This window comes from Ornithodoros turicata, chromosome 10, assembly GCF_037126465.1.
Source record: "Ornithodoros turicata isolate Travis chromosome 10, ASM3712646v1, whole genome shotgun sequence".
Classification (NCBI taxonomy): Eukaryota; Metazoa; Arthropoda; class Arachnida; order Ixodida; family Argasidae; genus Ornithodoros; species Ornithodoros turicata.
Genome location: NC_088210.1, coordinates 24,782,579 through 24,798,468, shown reverse-complemented (window position 1 = coordinate 24,798,468; position 15,890 = coordinate 24,782,579). Strand labels below are relative to the sequence as shown.

The window sequence follows — 15,890 nt, the reverse complement described above, 5'->3', positions numbered from 1 at the left end:
GGCATGATCTTGGTGAAAAACTTGGACGGCAGACGGCTGCGAAGTGTATCTTATCATTCTCCAGTGTCTTCGAGAGTTTTCTCGTACACCGATGTGTCACCAACTAGACCTTTATACCGTTTAATGATATAGTGACGTCAAACTTCCATTACGTTTATTTCCTTACGGGAAAGCCGCTGTATGAACTCGATCGATTTTTGTTTTTGACACCCTCTGACGCTCTTTTTTGTTTTTTGTGCCTTGAGATTTTCGCAATTAAACTCTCCTGCACTGTTGCCTCTGCCGCCAAGTTCTGCGGTGATGCCTTCATCTATTCCATTTCAAAGTGTATAGATTTGTAGAGTTCCCTTTCTTCTACCCCTCCCCCGCCCTCCTTTCCCTTCATTCGTTTTACATATGTATAACGAGCCCTGGATAACTTGTCCTGCACTCTTAAAAATGAACTTCGCCGCATAGCACGCTCATAGCCAACCACCATCTCGAATGATATCGTTATCTGTCCCGATTTGTTGAAAACTGGAGGCGTACGCCTTTTTGTGACACTTATGCTGTTCGTAATTGTCACAAAACGGGGGCGTACGCCCCCGTTTTCAACAAATCAGGACAGATAACGACATCATTCGAGATGATGGTTGGCTAGGAGCGTGCTATGCGGTGAAGTTCATTTTTAAGAGTGTGTAGTATAGCCAGTACCAAGTAGCTTGGGACTAACATCTCCATTATTATTATTATTTTTATTATTATTTTTTTACAAATCAATCGATCGATTTTTGTCGCGCGCGTTACTCGCAGGCCCGTACCAGATACTAGAAAAAGTATTTAAGTATTTCAGTTATCCTGTACCAGACAAAAAAGTAACTGTGTGTAGTGTACTGTACACTCAACCTATAAAAGTACCTGAGCAGAATACTATAAATACTCATTAAAGTAACTCGTTACTTTCAGGGTATATATTTCCAAAGCCATGAGGTCCTCGACCTTAACATGGTGAATGCGTCAAAGACCCACCAAACACCTCCGTCGCGATTTCCACGTGCGAAAGCCCTTCAAAGTCTACAGTTCTTAGACTTCGACCCAAAAGTCTGTACGGCTCTTCTGAATTGTAAAAGCACCCCCTTCCCCGTCGAACGTGCTGTAGCCACGCGACAGGATCCGGTCCCCCAGGTGGGGTGGTCTCTCCAGTGTGCTCTCCCTAACGTTGTGCCCTATCAGCTGGCAGGGCAAGCCCGCAGCTGTTGAACTCGGGCAACCCACAAGCTACCCTTATAAGCCGCGTCCTCCACACAAGTTCAAGATCGCTCCTGAACGTAGTACAAGCCGGCGATAAGAAGACATATCCGTTATCTTCGAAATGTGTAGAAAGAGAAAGTCGTCTCCCCCCCCCCCCCCCCTTCTTTTTCGTTAATATAAACGACCCAAAAGACCGGTTCCCTGGTCAGGCGCCCATTGGTCTGGATAGACCAAGCAGGTCGAAGCACACACGCACACGCGTATATAGTCGCGCGAGTAATTCTTACCTTTTTAATCCGTTTTTGAGCATGCGAGGGGCCATAAATTTACTCACACACACACACACGGGAACCCGTGGGAATATAAGTATAAAAAACGGAAGAAACTAGTTCTCTCATTCTAATTCAGGAGCGCGAGATAAGAGGTATCGCCCGGTGTATGGCTGGTCATCCGTGACGCTCGTATAGCAACAGCAGCTGCTTGTGAATGCATAAAACACATTCACCCACTGGCAGAAAAGCACCTGGATAAGTGAGCTAAGGATGTTTAATGGATGCGGCGAGGAGGCGGATCTGCGCGCTGCACTTTTGAAGCGGCACGTTCTGGTAGTTCTGTGCGAGTTTTGATGTTGAGCAAAAAGGAGGAGAGGATCGCGGTTAGTTCTCGTTACTTCGTGTTCTGTTATTGAAATTATTTACTTTTATTGCGGCGCACTGGACACCTAGACATGGCTGACAACGGAGCGGTCTTGCTCACTCGCGAATTAATGGAAGAGAGGAACTATGTTAGGTAGCCCTCGGTTCGGACTTATACTGAACGGTAACTTGTGGACGTAAGTTTGCGTACGAGAGTTCCGTAAAGTCCGACTCAGTACCAACCACTATTCGTTAGAAACTACACTCTTAAAAATGAACTTCACCGCATAACACGCTCTTAGCCAACCATAAATCTCGAATGATATCGTTATCTGCCCTGATTTGATGGAAACGGGAGGCGTACGCCTTTTTTGTGACAGTTATGCTGTTCATAATTGTCACAGAAAAGGCGTACGCCTCCCGTTTTCAACAAATCAGGTCAGATAACGTTACCATTCGAGATGGTGGTTGGCCAGGAGCGTGCAATGAGGTGAAGTTCATTTTTAAGAGTGTATGAGGTCGTACGTTTGAGCGTATATACCGGCGACATATGGGGGTTAAATTTGTATTTGCGCGTCTCATTCACAACGCGTTGTGAAAGCAAGGTAGGTTGTTCACGCACGTGCGCTCTACGAGAAGGAATAAATTCGGGAACAATCGCAGCTTCTAGTCCCCCAGATTGTACTTACTTCCAATCTTGTTCCCCTTTCCTCAAAATTTACTGCTCAGCTCAGAAGGGCTAAAATTACTCCTTTTCTGGGTGTGCTAATATGACGTGCACTATACCCGCACGTATTATACATTTCTCAATTCAGTTCGTAGTGGCTGAGCGGGTGGGATAACCGTTTTAATTGGGCGACGGGACTGGAAGGTGACCGGGTTCGAACCCCAACACCGGCCGTGCTTTCTGGGGTTTTTCCTCATTCGGAGGAAACACAAGGGAGGGAGTTTTCTTCATCGAGGGAGAAAGCGCGTTCTGGCGAGGCGCGACATAAATGGTTGAATTTGTCTGCAGTTCTCTCTTTTTTTTTTTTTTTTGAGATACCATTTCCTCGTGTTATGTTAATGGCTGTCCATTCATCATCATTAATTTATCTGTTGTTGTTGTTGTACTGGCTCGATCCTTTTTTTGAGAAAGGCACCGGCATCAGTGCAGCAAAAGAAACATATTTTGTCATTGAGCCGAATTTCTGTCCTTCGTAATTAAAAAGTTCATTAGTCAAAATCAATGAGGACGACATCCTCGCAAGTTGCGACACTCTCAGGAAAAAAAAGCAGTAATTTTACTTGGGGGGGGGGGGGGGGACTTATTGGCAGAAAAAAAGGAAAAGGAAAGATAAAAAAGGAAAGGTCAGCCATGCAGCACGCCGGCTTGCTATTCCCTAAAAAATAAAAAAAACAAAATTTAAAAAATAAATAAAAAGAAATGAAAAGAAACGCGGCTCACAGGGAGCCCAGGAGGCCCGTATCACGGGTAAAGCGTAGCACCGCCTTTGTGACACTTGGGTAAATGCATCGCCACAACGATTAGTTCCTCTGGGAACCAAATAGACGGAAATTTATGCGTTGTTTTGGGACTATTTGCAGTCCTGGGGTGAAAATTTCATAGTCAAGGGACTAGGATGGGGAGTAACTGCCACGTACACTCTTAAAACAGAACTTCACCGCATAGCACGCTGAAGGCACAGAATGATAGCGTTATCACTCCTGATTTGTGTAAGGCACGGGAGTACGCCATTTTGTGACGATTAACATAACACACTAAGGCGCACGCCTCCCGTTTTCAACGAATCAGAACTACAAAAATGAACTTCACCACATAGCACGCTCCTAGCCAACCACCATCCCGAGCGACATGCTTCTTTCCCCCGATTTGCTGAAAACAGGTGGGCGTACGCCATTTTTGTGGCATTATGCAGATCCTAATTGCACCAAAAATGGCGTACGCCCCCCGTTTTTATGAAATCAAGGGAGAGAACGTTGTCATTCGGGATGATGGTTGGCTAGGAGCGTGCTATGCGGTGAAGTTCATATCAAAGAGTGCACCATGAGGTGACCCACTTTATCTAGAATATGTCATTATTCTAATCTAAAAAAAGGGGGGATATCCCTATTTCACAAAATTTTGTCCATAGTTTGCGAGGGACACCCAGGGTCACTTAAAATCAACTTCACCGCACAGCACACTCCTAACCAACCATCATCTCGAATGATATCGTTATCTGCCCTGACTTGCTGAAAACGGGAGGTGTACGGCTTTTTTTGTGACACTTATGCTGTTCATAACTGTCACGCCTCCCGTTTTCAACGAATCAACGATAACGATAACGACAAACAAAACGACAACAAAAAGATAACGACATCATTCGAGATGATGGTTGGCTAGGAGTGTGCGATGCGGTGAAGTTCATTTCTAAGGTACCCGGGAGGTACCCGGGTTCGAATCCCGGTGCCGGCTGTGCTGTCTGGGGATTTTCCTGGGTTTTCCTCAGACGCTTTCAGACATATGTCGGCACAGTTCCCCTAGAAGTCGGCCCAGGACGCACATTTCCCCAGGGCGTCAGTCGTGACGTTGCCCACATACGTGAGGCCGACAACGGCAAGCCCTTTCACCATCACCACCACCATCATTTCTAAGAGTGTAGTCTGTCCAATCGCTGTACCACACTTTAAAAACAGATGTTGGTGGTGATGGTGAAAGGACTCGCCGCTGTCGGCCTCACAGCTCTAAAAACAGAACTTCGCCATATAGCACGCTCTTAGCCAATCCACATCCCGAATGACATCGTTCTTTCCCCTGATTGGTTAAAAACAGGAGGCGTACGCCTTTTTGGAACACTTATGCAGTTCCAAAAAAAAGGCGCACGCCCTCCGTCTTCCACAAATCGGGAGTAATAAAGGTATCATTCTGTGCAATGGTAGGCCTTCACCGTGCTATGTGGTGAAGTTCTGTTTTTAGAGCGCAGCAACAAAGTGCACACGTGATCCGTTGCAGTGGAGCACCACGACGCCGTGTATAAGTATACGCGCTTATACAGCCGAAGCCACGGGATGACAGCCGGCTGCTCCCCATCCCCTGCACGACTTTCCCAAAATTAGCTCCCCATCACTTCCGAGTCCCCCCTCCAATACCCCCCCCCCCCCTCTTTACTTTCTCTGCTCTTGAAAACAGGAACACACACTTACCCTGCGGGAGGCAAATTATGAAGAGCGTGAAGAGCGTGATTATTCTACTCGGGACGTGCTTCGTCGTTGTCCTGCGGGGTCGTTCTAGATTGAACCGTAATTTGGTAGTTCAATTTTTGTCGGCCAAGGTTAAAGTGGGCGGAGTCCTGTTTCTGCCCCCGTCCCTAGGCGAAGGGCGTCGGTGTAATCACACGCCGTATACTCCTCCGTGTACTGAGTCCCCTTACCCTTGTTTTGGTCAGCGTGTTCTCCTTTTTGGCTTTTCATCCGTGCTGTGTACTGAACGTAGGATGGACAAGTTTAGATAGAGTCACTATATAGAGGAGTTCTTCGCTGCGGAGTATAGTCCATATTCGGAAGCAAATAGCGGAGATGAGGAACATGAGACAATTCATGTTCTGATAGGCTGGAACACATATAGAAAGGACAATTACGTACAAAGCCTCGAATGCCTAAGATATTAATGATGAAGTGATGAGGAAGTTACTCGACAAAAGGAACTCGTTACCAGTTCAGTTACTTTGCAAAAAATGTTATTAAGTTACTAATGAAGTTGTAGGTAATTTTTTTTTAAATTCCGTGTTAGCGTCGCGAAGCAACTGTGGCTATGATCGGCGTACAGACGTGGACAGATGGAGAGACGACAGCAGGAAGATGTGAGGGACAGAGGGGTTAGTATGCGTCCTGGGCCGACTTCAGGGGGAACTGTACAGACATTCGTCTGGAAGGTCTTCGGAAAACCCAGGGAAAACCTCATACAGCACCAGCCGGTGACTGGATTCGAACCCGTGCCCCCTCCCAGTCTCGGCGTGGAAAGCGATCATCTTAACCACTATGCCACGGGAGCTGGTAAAGTTGTAGGTAATGAAGGCGATCGAGCTTGAAGTTCGTAAGCTACTTCGCAAAAGTTACGAGTTACTTTAAAGTTACTTGTTAACTAATATATACTTTTTAGTTCTTAGCCTTTCCGTAAGTAATTCAGATATTGAGGTGACAATGAGTGGTCCGAAACATTTTCCGCTGGATTCGATACGTCAAAATCCCGGTCTTCGATATAACGAAAGAAACCGCTCCTTGATGTGCTTCCTTAGGTTGACATTCACTCTAAAAGCAGAACTTCGCCGCATAGCATGCTCTTAGCCAATCCACATCCCGAATGACATCGTTCTTTCCCCTGATTGGTTAAAAACAGGAGGCGTACGAACGCCTTTTTGTGTCAATTTGAATACGTGATAATTGGCAAAAAAAGGCGTACGCCTTCTTCTCTCCTCGAATCAGAAGCGATAACCCTTTCGTTCGTGGCAATGGTAATGCGGTGAAGTTGAGTTTTTAGAGTGTTTGATGACTTTGGGTTCGTAATAACCGAGGCAGCACAATGTACTGAAAGTCGAGTGCAATAGGGGTGGGCGGCATGTGTCTTATCAATCTTCTTTAGCTTCACGAGTCTGTTCAAGGCCTTCCACTTACCCGGCCACTCCTAATGCACTCGACTTTCAGTACATTGTGCTGCTTGGGAAAATCCTTCAACGGAGCACAAACGCAGGCGCCGATTCCACGAGTTGTCCTCTACGCACATTTCGTAGAACCTCGCCAAGTTATAACCTTGCAACACAGTGCCAGCTGTCATTACAAATACACTGTTCGTTGAACGTCACCTGCGTCTCCACGTGTACGGCCAAAACAGAATTTGACCGTTCCAGCAGCGGACTGAGCGAAGTCAGATCCGCCGTGCACGTACGTGGCTGTCGTCTGATTAGAGAGGGAGCACGCGGTTTGCGAGGTTTGTAGACCGGAAACGAAAAAAAGGAGCTTGGAACTTATCCCAAGCTTCTTTGACAAGGAGTTCCTCAAGAAGTTACTGGAGCGCAAACGCAATGAGTTAAGCTAAAAGTTACCGAAAAAGTAGCTTAGTTAAACTAACGAGTTACCCCAACACTGCAAAATAGCATTCACCAAATCTCTGACTGCTGTTAGGTCCAGGACCGCGCGCAAGGCCTAGAACTGTACCAGACGAAAAGCAATTGCTTCTAACGCTGATTTAGATCGTTCACGTAGATTAGATAGAAAAATGGAGTTCGCCCCTGCGGATCATGTCAGTCACCATCTGTGGCCTTCGTTTAGCAAAACGGTGGCCATTAAAGGAATCGAACCCCCCCCCCCCCCCCCCGATTTCCTGTCATGGATGCTGCCGATTACATGACATCGGCATTACTCTCCTCCGTGTTATAGTGCCCAAAGAAGACGTATTTCTTGTGCTCCTGATGGCTGGAGCCTATAATGTTCTGGTGTAGTCCCCAGATGCAGGTCGTCTCGTCTGCTTCTTGTTACTTCACTTGATATTCTTTTTGCCCGCGCGATTTCGAAGTTTAGGTTATTTTAGGAAAGACATTACGGCACAAGTGCAGTTTCATGAAGGTTGTTGACGAGGTCTGCACCTGAAAACCGGTGTTAGGAGCACGGCTACACGGCCTCAGGTAACGCTGCGGACCACTTGCTAGTACACACTGACACCATGACCTGTATACCCAAAGCTCTGACACGCACTTGAATGTGGAGCTTTGCCTATACGGCATCGATATGGTCGTGCCTATAGCGGGAACTCTATTTCGCTAGTACTTAGTATCTCAAGTGAGGACCCTCACACTCCCGAATGTGTTAACCCCAAAGGAGTATAGTTCTGGCACTTGCTTTGACCGCTGCCAGGTCATGTATAAGTGTCGATGGTCAACAGTATGCCGTCTTTTTTCGCAGATAATGATAGCACAACATGTCATTCTACATGGGTCTTGATCGAAGGTGATGGAATGTCCCAAAGGGGCGGATGCCCTAGGGAGCTTCTCGATCCATGACCTCAGTCCAGGACTGCGTCGATATGCAACTGACTAGTGCGCTCGAGCACAGCGGTACTCTCGCATTGTTTGTTTGTTTGTTTGTTTGTTTGTTTGTTTGTTTGTTGTCACTGCAGGACAACATAGGAGGCCACTTCTATTTATTTGCTTGAAAGGGAATTACTATACCGTCACGAATTATTGAGCTACAGCTTACTTCAATGGCAGAACGCAGGCTTACAAATCGCTTACAAAAAAATCGCTCGCGTGTTGAGCTCGTCAGATGTAGCAAGAACTCGAAACGTCCGTGACATACAGAGAGGGCCGGAAAAGGGGCGCATCATCATCATCTACATACTACATGACAGGAAGGGAGGTTTAAAAGGAACACAGAGACAGTGACATGTGCTCCTGTCACCCGAGTCATATACAGATATCTCTTCCAAGATGATCTTGGACAGACCTTGGTTTGCGCATACGTAATAGCCGGCGCATAGGGGAAGAAAAAAAAAACGCTTTGGGAAATTTGTATAGCTCACCCACTGCATGGAGGTGGATCATTTCTCTGTAACAACACGGGGAAGTCCCGTATTGCATAATATTTAGAGATAATAATAGCTCGATTCCGGAGATGACTCAAGGACGGGTATTCGAAATTAAGGTTAAATGACCGACACCTTGACACGATGTCAGACTTGGGCGCAGCACACCAATTCAAGGAACCGAAGCAAGGCCGTCACTATACAGCGCAGTTACATGCAGGCAAAGTGACGTTGTCTCGGAAATCTTTTCTTTTTCCTCTTCATCTTTTTTATTTATTCTTCATTTGCTTGCTTCTGCGTACTGTCAAAAGATACTTCTCAACTGAATGAGCACCAATTTTTACTTTAAAACGAATGTTATAGTCACAGAGACCTGCAATGTGAACGATCGGTTGTTTCGTTTCATTTCATTTCTTCATGCTGCAAAAAAATGTAACATTGGAAGCGGCCAAAAAACAAAAAAAACGGCACAAATGCTGCTTTAATTTAACGATGTCGAAACGTTGCCTAAACAATTCTAGTTTTGTAGTAAAAAAACATTAAAAACGTACAATTTTGCTGCACATAATCATGTCCAGATCAATTTCAACTTGTTATACCATTATTATTGTCGTTGGCAGTAGGTTTAATAACACTACTATGGCAGCTGACCCATCCCGTCACCAGGATCAGAAAACTTTCGTTTTACATGAGCGTCAAAAATACATTCCAGCAACATTTCCCGTTTACTTATCCCACCGATTAGCCCACGATGGAGAGCAATCGGAACTAAACTGTATACACCTGCTCCTGCTGTACCATGCCTCCCTTATTCTGCAGAGTCACTGCCACGTAGCCAGAACTCAAGCTTAAACTTGGACATTGTCGAAGAATTAGAAATGATACAACACCTCACTTTAAAAAAAAAAAAACTTTTTAGCTTTAAAAAAAAAGTCCAGTTCGTTATGGCAGAAAGAACGAAGGACGATAACATTAAGGGAGACTCTTATAACTTATCACCTTACATACAGAGCATCAGTTGCGTCACAAGGCACTTGCGACCGGTTCGACTTCTTCGTTGAATCTCTATGTACTTCGTTGCTGTAATAACTTCTTAAAAAAAAAAAAACTACCTTTGCTAGGCTATCAAAGCCTGGCAGCTGGCGAAGAACTACAAATAAGGCGCTCGAGCTTTCGGCTTTGCTTGCAAGATATAGGTGGCGTAAAGTGAGCACAGAGCATAAGTATAGGACACTGACAGTTGTCTGCTGATAACTAGACAGAGAATGGTTTATATGCACGGCGCTACGGCACGTGGAATCGCAGATGTATAGCGAAACATGCGCGTCTCTCAACTTATCTGGACCGGTATTATTTGCGGTTCATGATGATGTGTCGCTGAGATCGGTGCAAGCGCGCCTTAAGGCCTTAAGGTGTTTCACCTTAAGGCCTTCAAGTTGAGGCTTCCTTTCGTGACTTTTGCGTGGACGTCGTCTCATGCATGTATGTGCATTCACGAACTCGTCTTGAATCATTTCCATTTTATGGAAACTGACCGTGATAACAAACACAGCTCTGAAAAAGTGAGTTCTCACTTTTTGTCTGTGGTCCCTCCATTTGTGAAATGGAATAACAAAACTGAAACTGAAACCAACGGGCCAGCAGGAGGCTGACCGATATTCCGTGGCTCTATTCACGGATAATCACGGTCAAAATATTATTTTGGTAAAAAAATAAAGCGCAAACGTCCCAAATCTGAATCTGCAGCCTGTATATTTGCCTGATGCGGCTAGCAAATATGTCGGAAAACGAAATAGCAAGAAAATGATCAAGCGTCGTGCGGTGCATCATGTTCGTGGATTCAGCGACCATAATTGCCACTGTCACTGTGCATGTTATTTATGGTCCTTGATACAGCTCGTTGCTTTGCCTGAGACGACGATCTTGTATGTTATTCAGCTCGCTTTTCTGAGAAATTGACGCACACCGTCTCATCATGACGTCATGTCGGAACGTTCATCTTGTCGTGAGATGTCCTCAGTGACTTTCCCTGTCCACGGTTGGCTGACGAAGCTAGGTCATCGGAGTCTGTCAACCTTCGCGAAAGTGTATGCATTGCAGGTCTTCACTGGTGCGGATCCGTACCACAAGTGAACTTGAGCCCCCCTCTGGGTAACGCAGCATTGGCGATTTAGGAGATCGCCAGCACAATCACCGCTTTGATTGAATGACATTGAAACGACAAGATGACACCATAAGTGCAAGCTCTGCTGACGTGCTTAGTTAAAGACGTAGAGGGTGCAAGGCTTCACAATGGCCACCCGTGGGTCTCGCTACAGGTCCTATGTACCTATGTCCTATGTCGTCTTGCTCACGCAAAGGCTACGAGAGGCCATATTCCTTCTTCGTCTGCTCTTCACTGCACGCGCATGCAATGCATGTGGTACTGTGCATGTCCCTGCCATGGTCATCATCATCATCATTGTTATCATCGTTACTCAAAGCCCTCAAAGTGCAACGGTTGTCTTAACGTGTCGACCCTGAGCTGAAGAAGGACCAACGAAAAATGTACTATAATATGTATGTTTCACTTCTGAGAATGATCCAGACCATCCCACTGCACCCCCCAAATGTTTGGCGACACCCCCTTAATTTTTTTTTTTTTACCTCTGCACCCCCTACACGGAGGCCCTTGCTATTTCAGGTGTAATGACATGTCAGTAATGAATGATACATTGAGCTGTTATGACCGTAACGGTAATAACCACACACAATTTTTGCAACCCCCCTCTCCCAGTGCTTGGTGCATTGGTTTGTGACCTTCCGTTGCGAGACGTTTCGAGATCACGGGCGATGCCAACAGTGGTTGGTCCGTGGATTAACTTTGCTCACTTGCTGAGGACTCTTTTACGCGTAGCTTGTACCCTGCCACCATTTTAATGGCGTCCTTTGTCGGGATCGAACCCGCAACCTTGGTCTCAATAGGTGCTTGACTTCTGTACGAAGCCACCAAACCTTAATCATGTTGAAAATTGTCTTCTAGCATAATCCTTTATCATCATTGTATTCCATCTCGTTTAGACTGTTCTCGAGTGATACTCCAGGAAGTCGCTCTGTCTATAGAACGGGACAGCTTTACAGAAAGCGCAGATTCAAAACGGGATCACAAGGACAGACGGGGACAGACGCGGCGTACAGACGTGGACAGGTGGAGAGAGGACAGAGGGGTTATTATCCGTCCTGGGCCGACTTCAGGGGAAACTGTGCCGACATTCGTCTGGAAAGTCATCGGAAAACCCAGAGAAAACCTGAGACGGCACAGCCGGTGACAGGGTTCGAACCCGTGTCACCTCCCAGTCTCGGCGTAGAAAGCGATCATCCATGCCACGGGAGCTGGTACCAACACTTTCATTAGGTAAAATGTAATGAAAGGAAAGACACGAATCAACAAGCCGCCAGAGGCGCTACCTCTGCGGTGTTTCCTGAGACCTCCGGTAGGGACCTGGTCTTGGTGCTTTCTTTCGTTGTATTTTGTCTCGAATGTTTCATCAAGGTGTTGGTAGTAGCGCTGTGCTCCGTGTCGTTCTTTGTGTATGCCACTTTGAATTTGCGCTGTCTGGAAATTGTCTTCTCATGAAGTACAATACCAATAATAACCCCAACTTTCTTCCTATATAGATCGGGAGTTCAGTTGGAGCCTTCCGAGAGAGAACCCCGGAAATCATCGGTTGCGCACGAAACTTTCCACTCTGACCGATTGCGTCAATCCTAACGAGGAGCCGGTGTCGCCGATCGAGTGATGATGATGGTGGCAACCGGTTGGTACCTCGAGGCTCTGCATCGCTTTCTCAGCCATTGAACTCGCCCCCGGCAAGGCATCGAAGCATCATCGATACGTGAGAGGGTATCACTTTCTCATGCCGTTCCGTTAACTGGTTGCGGCTGGACGCCCTTGCTCTTGAAACGGCCCAAGGAGAACTCTGCTTCCTGGACGGAGTTGAACGTCCCAGGGACGACGTGCGGTGTCAACGGCAGCCAGTGTCTTCCCGGAACAAGCATGACCCACTCTTTTTCCGATCGCCTTTCTCTCAAACGCTTCGTAGCTGCTCCTGCTGCAGCCAGCGCACGAGGCGCTTGCAGTATATGTTCCAGGCAACAGCCCTACCTACTGCTTGCACTTCGGCGAAAAAAAAAAAAAAAGATGTTCATCTTCTTCATCAGCAAATTAACGGAAGCGTAACTGAAACCCTAGTATCGCCCACTCTTGTTAATGGGACAGCCTGTTGTGCTGCACACTGATTGTTAAAAAAAATGAGCATGGTAGTCATGGTACACTTCCCACGCTCTTAAACAGAACTTCACCACAAGACAACATAATACGTTGAAGGAAAACCATATGACAACATTATCGCGGTCCCGATTTGTGGAAAAGCGCTGGGCATACGCCTTTTTGTGGCAGTTATATACCCTAACTGCAAAAGTATCGCGAGAAGGCTTTGCGCCTCCCGTTTTCATCAAATCAGGGGAAAGAACCACGTGTTTCGGGCTGATGGCTGGCTAGTAGCGTCTCATGCCGTGAAGTTCTGTGAAGTTCATGCCATGAAGTCCACCATGACGTCCACCATATCCATAATGACTATGCGTTCCCCAATCGCACACGACACATGCAATCATTTTCTGTAATGTAGAAAGAAATCTTCTTCGGTGGACTATGAGGTCAGGTTGGATACTTTCTTTCCTGACAAACGTGAGGAACATCCAGCGACCCTAAGGACCAGCTTCGTGCATATAGGCCCTCGGGAGTCTTGAACACGTTGATGAACCTTTTGGACCATGGTCCTTCTTGTACGGGATTCTGCCGGACCAAGTGTAAACTGCACAAGAGAACTGCTTCCGTCCTCCATACCGGTGCAAATGTAAATAAACTTATCAGGGAATGAAGCCCTGGCAGGAAACGGCAGTCGTCCCTCATCAGAAGACAGAGCAGGAAAAAGTCAGTGCGGGCTAGGTCTTGAGGAGGGTGGTCGGCAACTTGTACGTCACACTCCCGCTGGGCCGTTATCGCGGAGTGAAAGACTTTCTCGACTCAACTTGCCCCAGGGCTTTTCTTTAATAGTAATGGTTAATAGTCCAAACATCCGAACGAATTTTGGCTGCTGTCTTAAGGACAAGGTACATTGTGCAGTGTATTTGGTCTACGTTCATTTGAACTCTTATTTCATTTACCGGACTCATTCATCAGATGGACGCTGCTTGTTTTTTATTTTATTTTTTTAGTTATATGTGTGTTTGTAAATGCTCAAACGTCGCCATGTTCGAGCATTTACAAACATATGCTATGCGTGCAGCCAAAGAGCTCCGGCTATTTTTTTCTTTAATATATATATATATATTGTAACCAAATTATAATCAAATTATAAACATATGCTCAACGTGCAGCCACAGAGCTTCGGCTATTTTTTCTCTGTATGCCTCATAGTCATCTTGAGGTTGGTTTTTCTACTTTCTTTTCTATTCGCGAGTCCTGGGGTAGCCTAACCCAACTTTGTCGGCTGTCACATCTCCATATTTTTTTTATGTCTCAATCAATCAATCAGTCAATCAACCGAACGAGTAGTTCGCTGTAATATGCCCATGTTATTGTAGTTCTAGGTGGAAGGTAACCAATGAGCAGCACCAACTACGCGTCACAATGAACTGTTTTATAACTCCTCTTGCAGATGCTGTCTTCAGCTTTCTCCGGGACGGCAGAGAATTTCCATGCCCAGCCTTCTTGCTTGTCTCGGGGTCCCAGAGCTAAATCCACGTTTAATTCACCGTTACCAGGACCTTCTGACCCTGGTAAGGGGACTTCTTTGGTTCTCTAAAGGTCTTTACTCACCTTTAAGAGTTCCTAAAAGGAGTGCTCATCAGCATTCACCTTTGCTAATACTCCATGACAACGCTCCCCCTACTCGACTTCTCTTCACACCAGGTGTCAGCAGTATCGGTACAGAAAGGCCTTCGACTTTCCCAAACGTTCGACACATGACGAATGACCCAGTAGTCATACCAAGTCCTGCAGCAACCTGAAGCACAGTCACACGCCTGATGCCCATAGCTACGTCTTCCACTTTGCGTACATTCTTTTTATTTGGCTCGAACATAGCACCTCACCGAGTTCAACGCAGTGCAGTACAAAATTGAATGGGAGCAGGCTTCTGTGTGACACATATTTATGACATGGGAGCATAATGCAATACGTATGCAACGTTGCAATACTGTCACAGCATTGCATTATACTCAGAGCCCGAAGTTCCGCACGTAAACCGTTATATCGAACGTCTACCCTCCTACAACGTAGCTTATAACACGATGGCAGGAGCGCTATTTTCAGAACGCCGTCTAGTTCAGCTTTTACAAATTCTTGAATAGGACTGCAGCCAATATGACCTTATGGATCATACTGACGTAATATTTCATTATTAAAGAGGGGTACCCTCGTTGTATGAGCAAAGGAAAACCACTAAGAAAGTGACTGCCTATAGCGACCACCCAAGATTGCGCGGAACCCTTTCTTGAACGAGCATGGATGTTGCAGCAATCCCTCAGGAACCCCTGAAGACATTGGAAACCTGTTCTGTAATTCACTGCAGGTCAACGACACGTATTAACCTTGACAAATGCTTCAGTAAATTGCACGAAGGGTTTGCCTCTCGGCACAGCCGCTCTCACGTGCACTGCTGATAGATGTGTGTACTTCTGTACAGCAACAGTGCAGTAGTTAATTGCCTCCATGCCGCAAAGGCCCCTATCTTCTCAGTGGCCGACTACGGCGATAGGAACTTTCGTTTTACCCTGCGAGAAAGGAACAGCCTCTTTGAAGAGCGGCCGAAACAGGGAGGAGCATAGAGGAACTTACTCTCCAACTGGGAACTTTGCCTTGCGCCTTTAGCGTACCTTATATTGGGACTGTACGCTTTGTGAAAGATAGCCCCAAAATATACTGTCTTGATATAGAATTTTTTTTATAATTTTAATATTTTTTTTATTTTCATTCATTCATATAATAAATTCGACAAATGATATACAACTTAAGGAACAACAGGGAAAAACCCGGTTAAAGGTTCCTTCGTGAAAAGTACCTAAATATCAATAGAGCACTATCCAGGTGTTAGATAAGGCTACAGGGTACAATGCAATAATAAAAAAAAAAACTTTTCCGAATCAACTTCGCGGAAAAAGTGAACACGGGTGGAACTTCGTTCATGGGAAGCTGATTGATTCATTGATTGATGGGAAGCAGTTGACATAGTTTCAGTGATTTACTTATCTATTCAGTTACTCTTAGAGAAACAAAATATCCGAAATTTTTGGACTACTAAAAAAAAAGCTTCTTCTTTCTCTCAAAATATTAAAACAGAGATAAATTTTCACTCTCACGGTGCACGTTTTACTTTTATCGGCAAACATTAGAGAACAAATAATAATCAAATAGAAATTATAAATAT

General features: G+C 45.7%; 1 long non-coding RNA gene across 1 annotated transcript in view; it reads left to right on the top strand.

The window, feature by feature from the left end:
• Positions 1-15,386, top strand: part of LOC135370356 (uncharacterized) — a 76,736-nt gene extending 61,350 nt beyond the window's left edge. Inside the window, exons 3-5 of the long non-coding RNA XR_010415308.1 lie at positions 12,079-13,434; positions 14,121-14,241; positions 14,375-15,386. This is a non-coding gene — a long non-coding RNA (uncharacterized LOC135370356). The remainder of the gene's footprint in view (positions 1-12,078; positions 13,435-14,120; positions 14,242-14,374) is intronic.
• Positions 15,387-15,890: the final 504 nt, after the last annotated feature.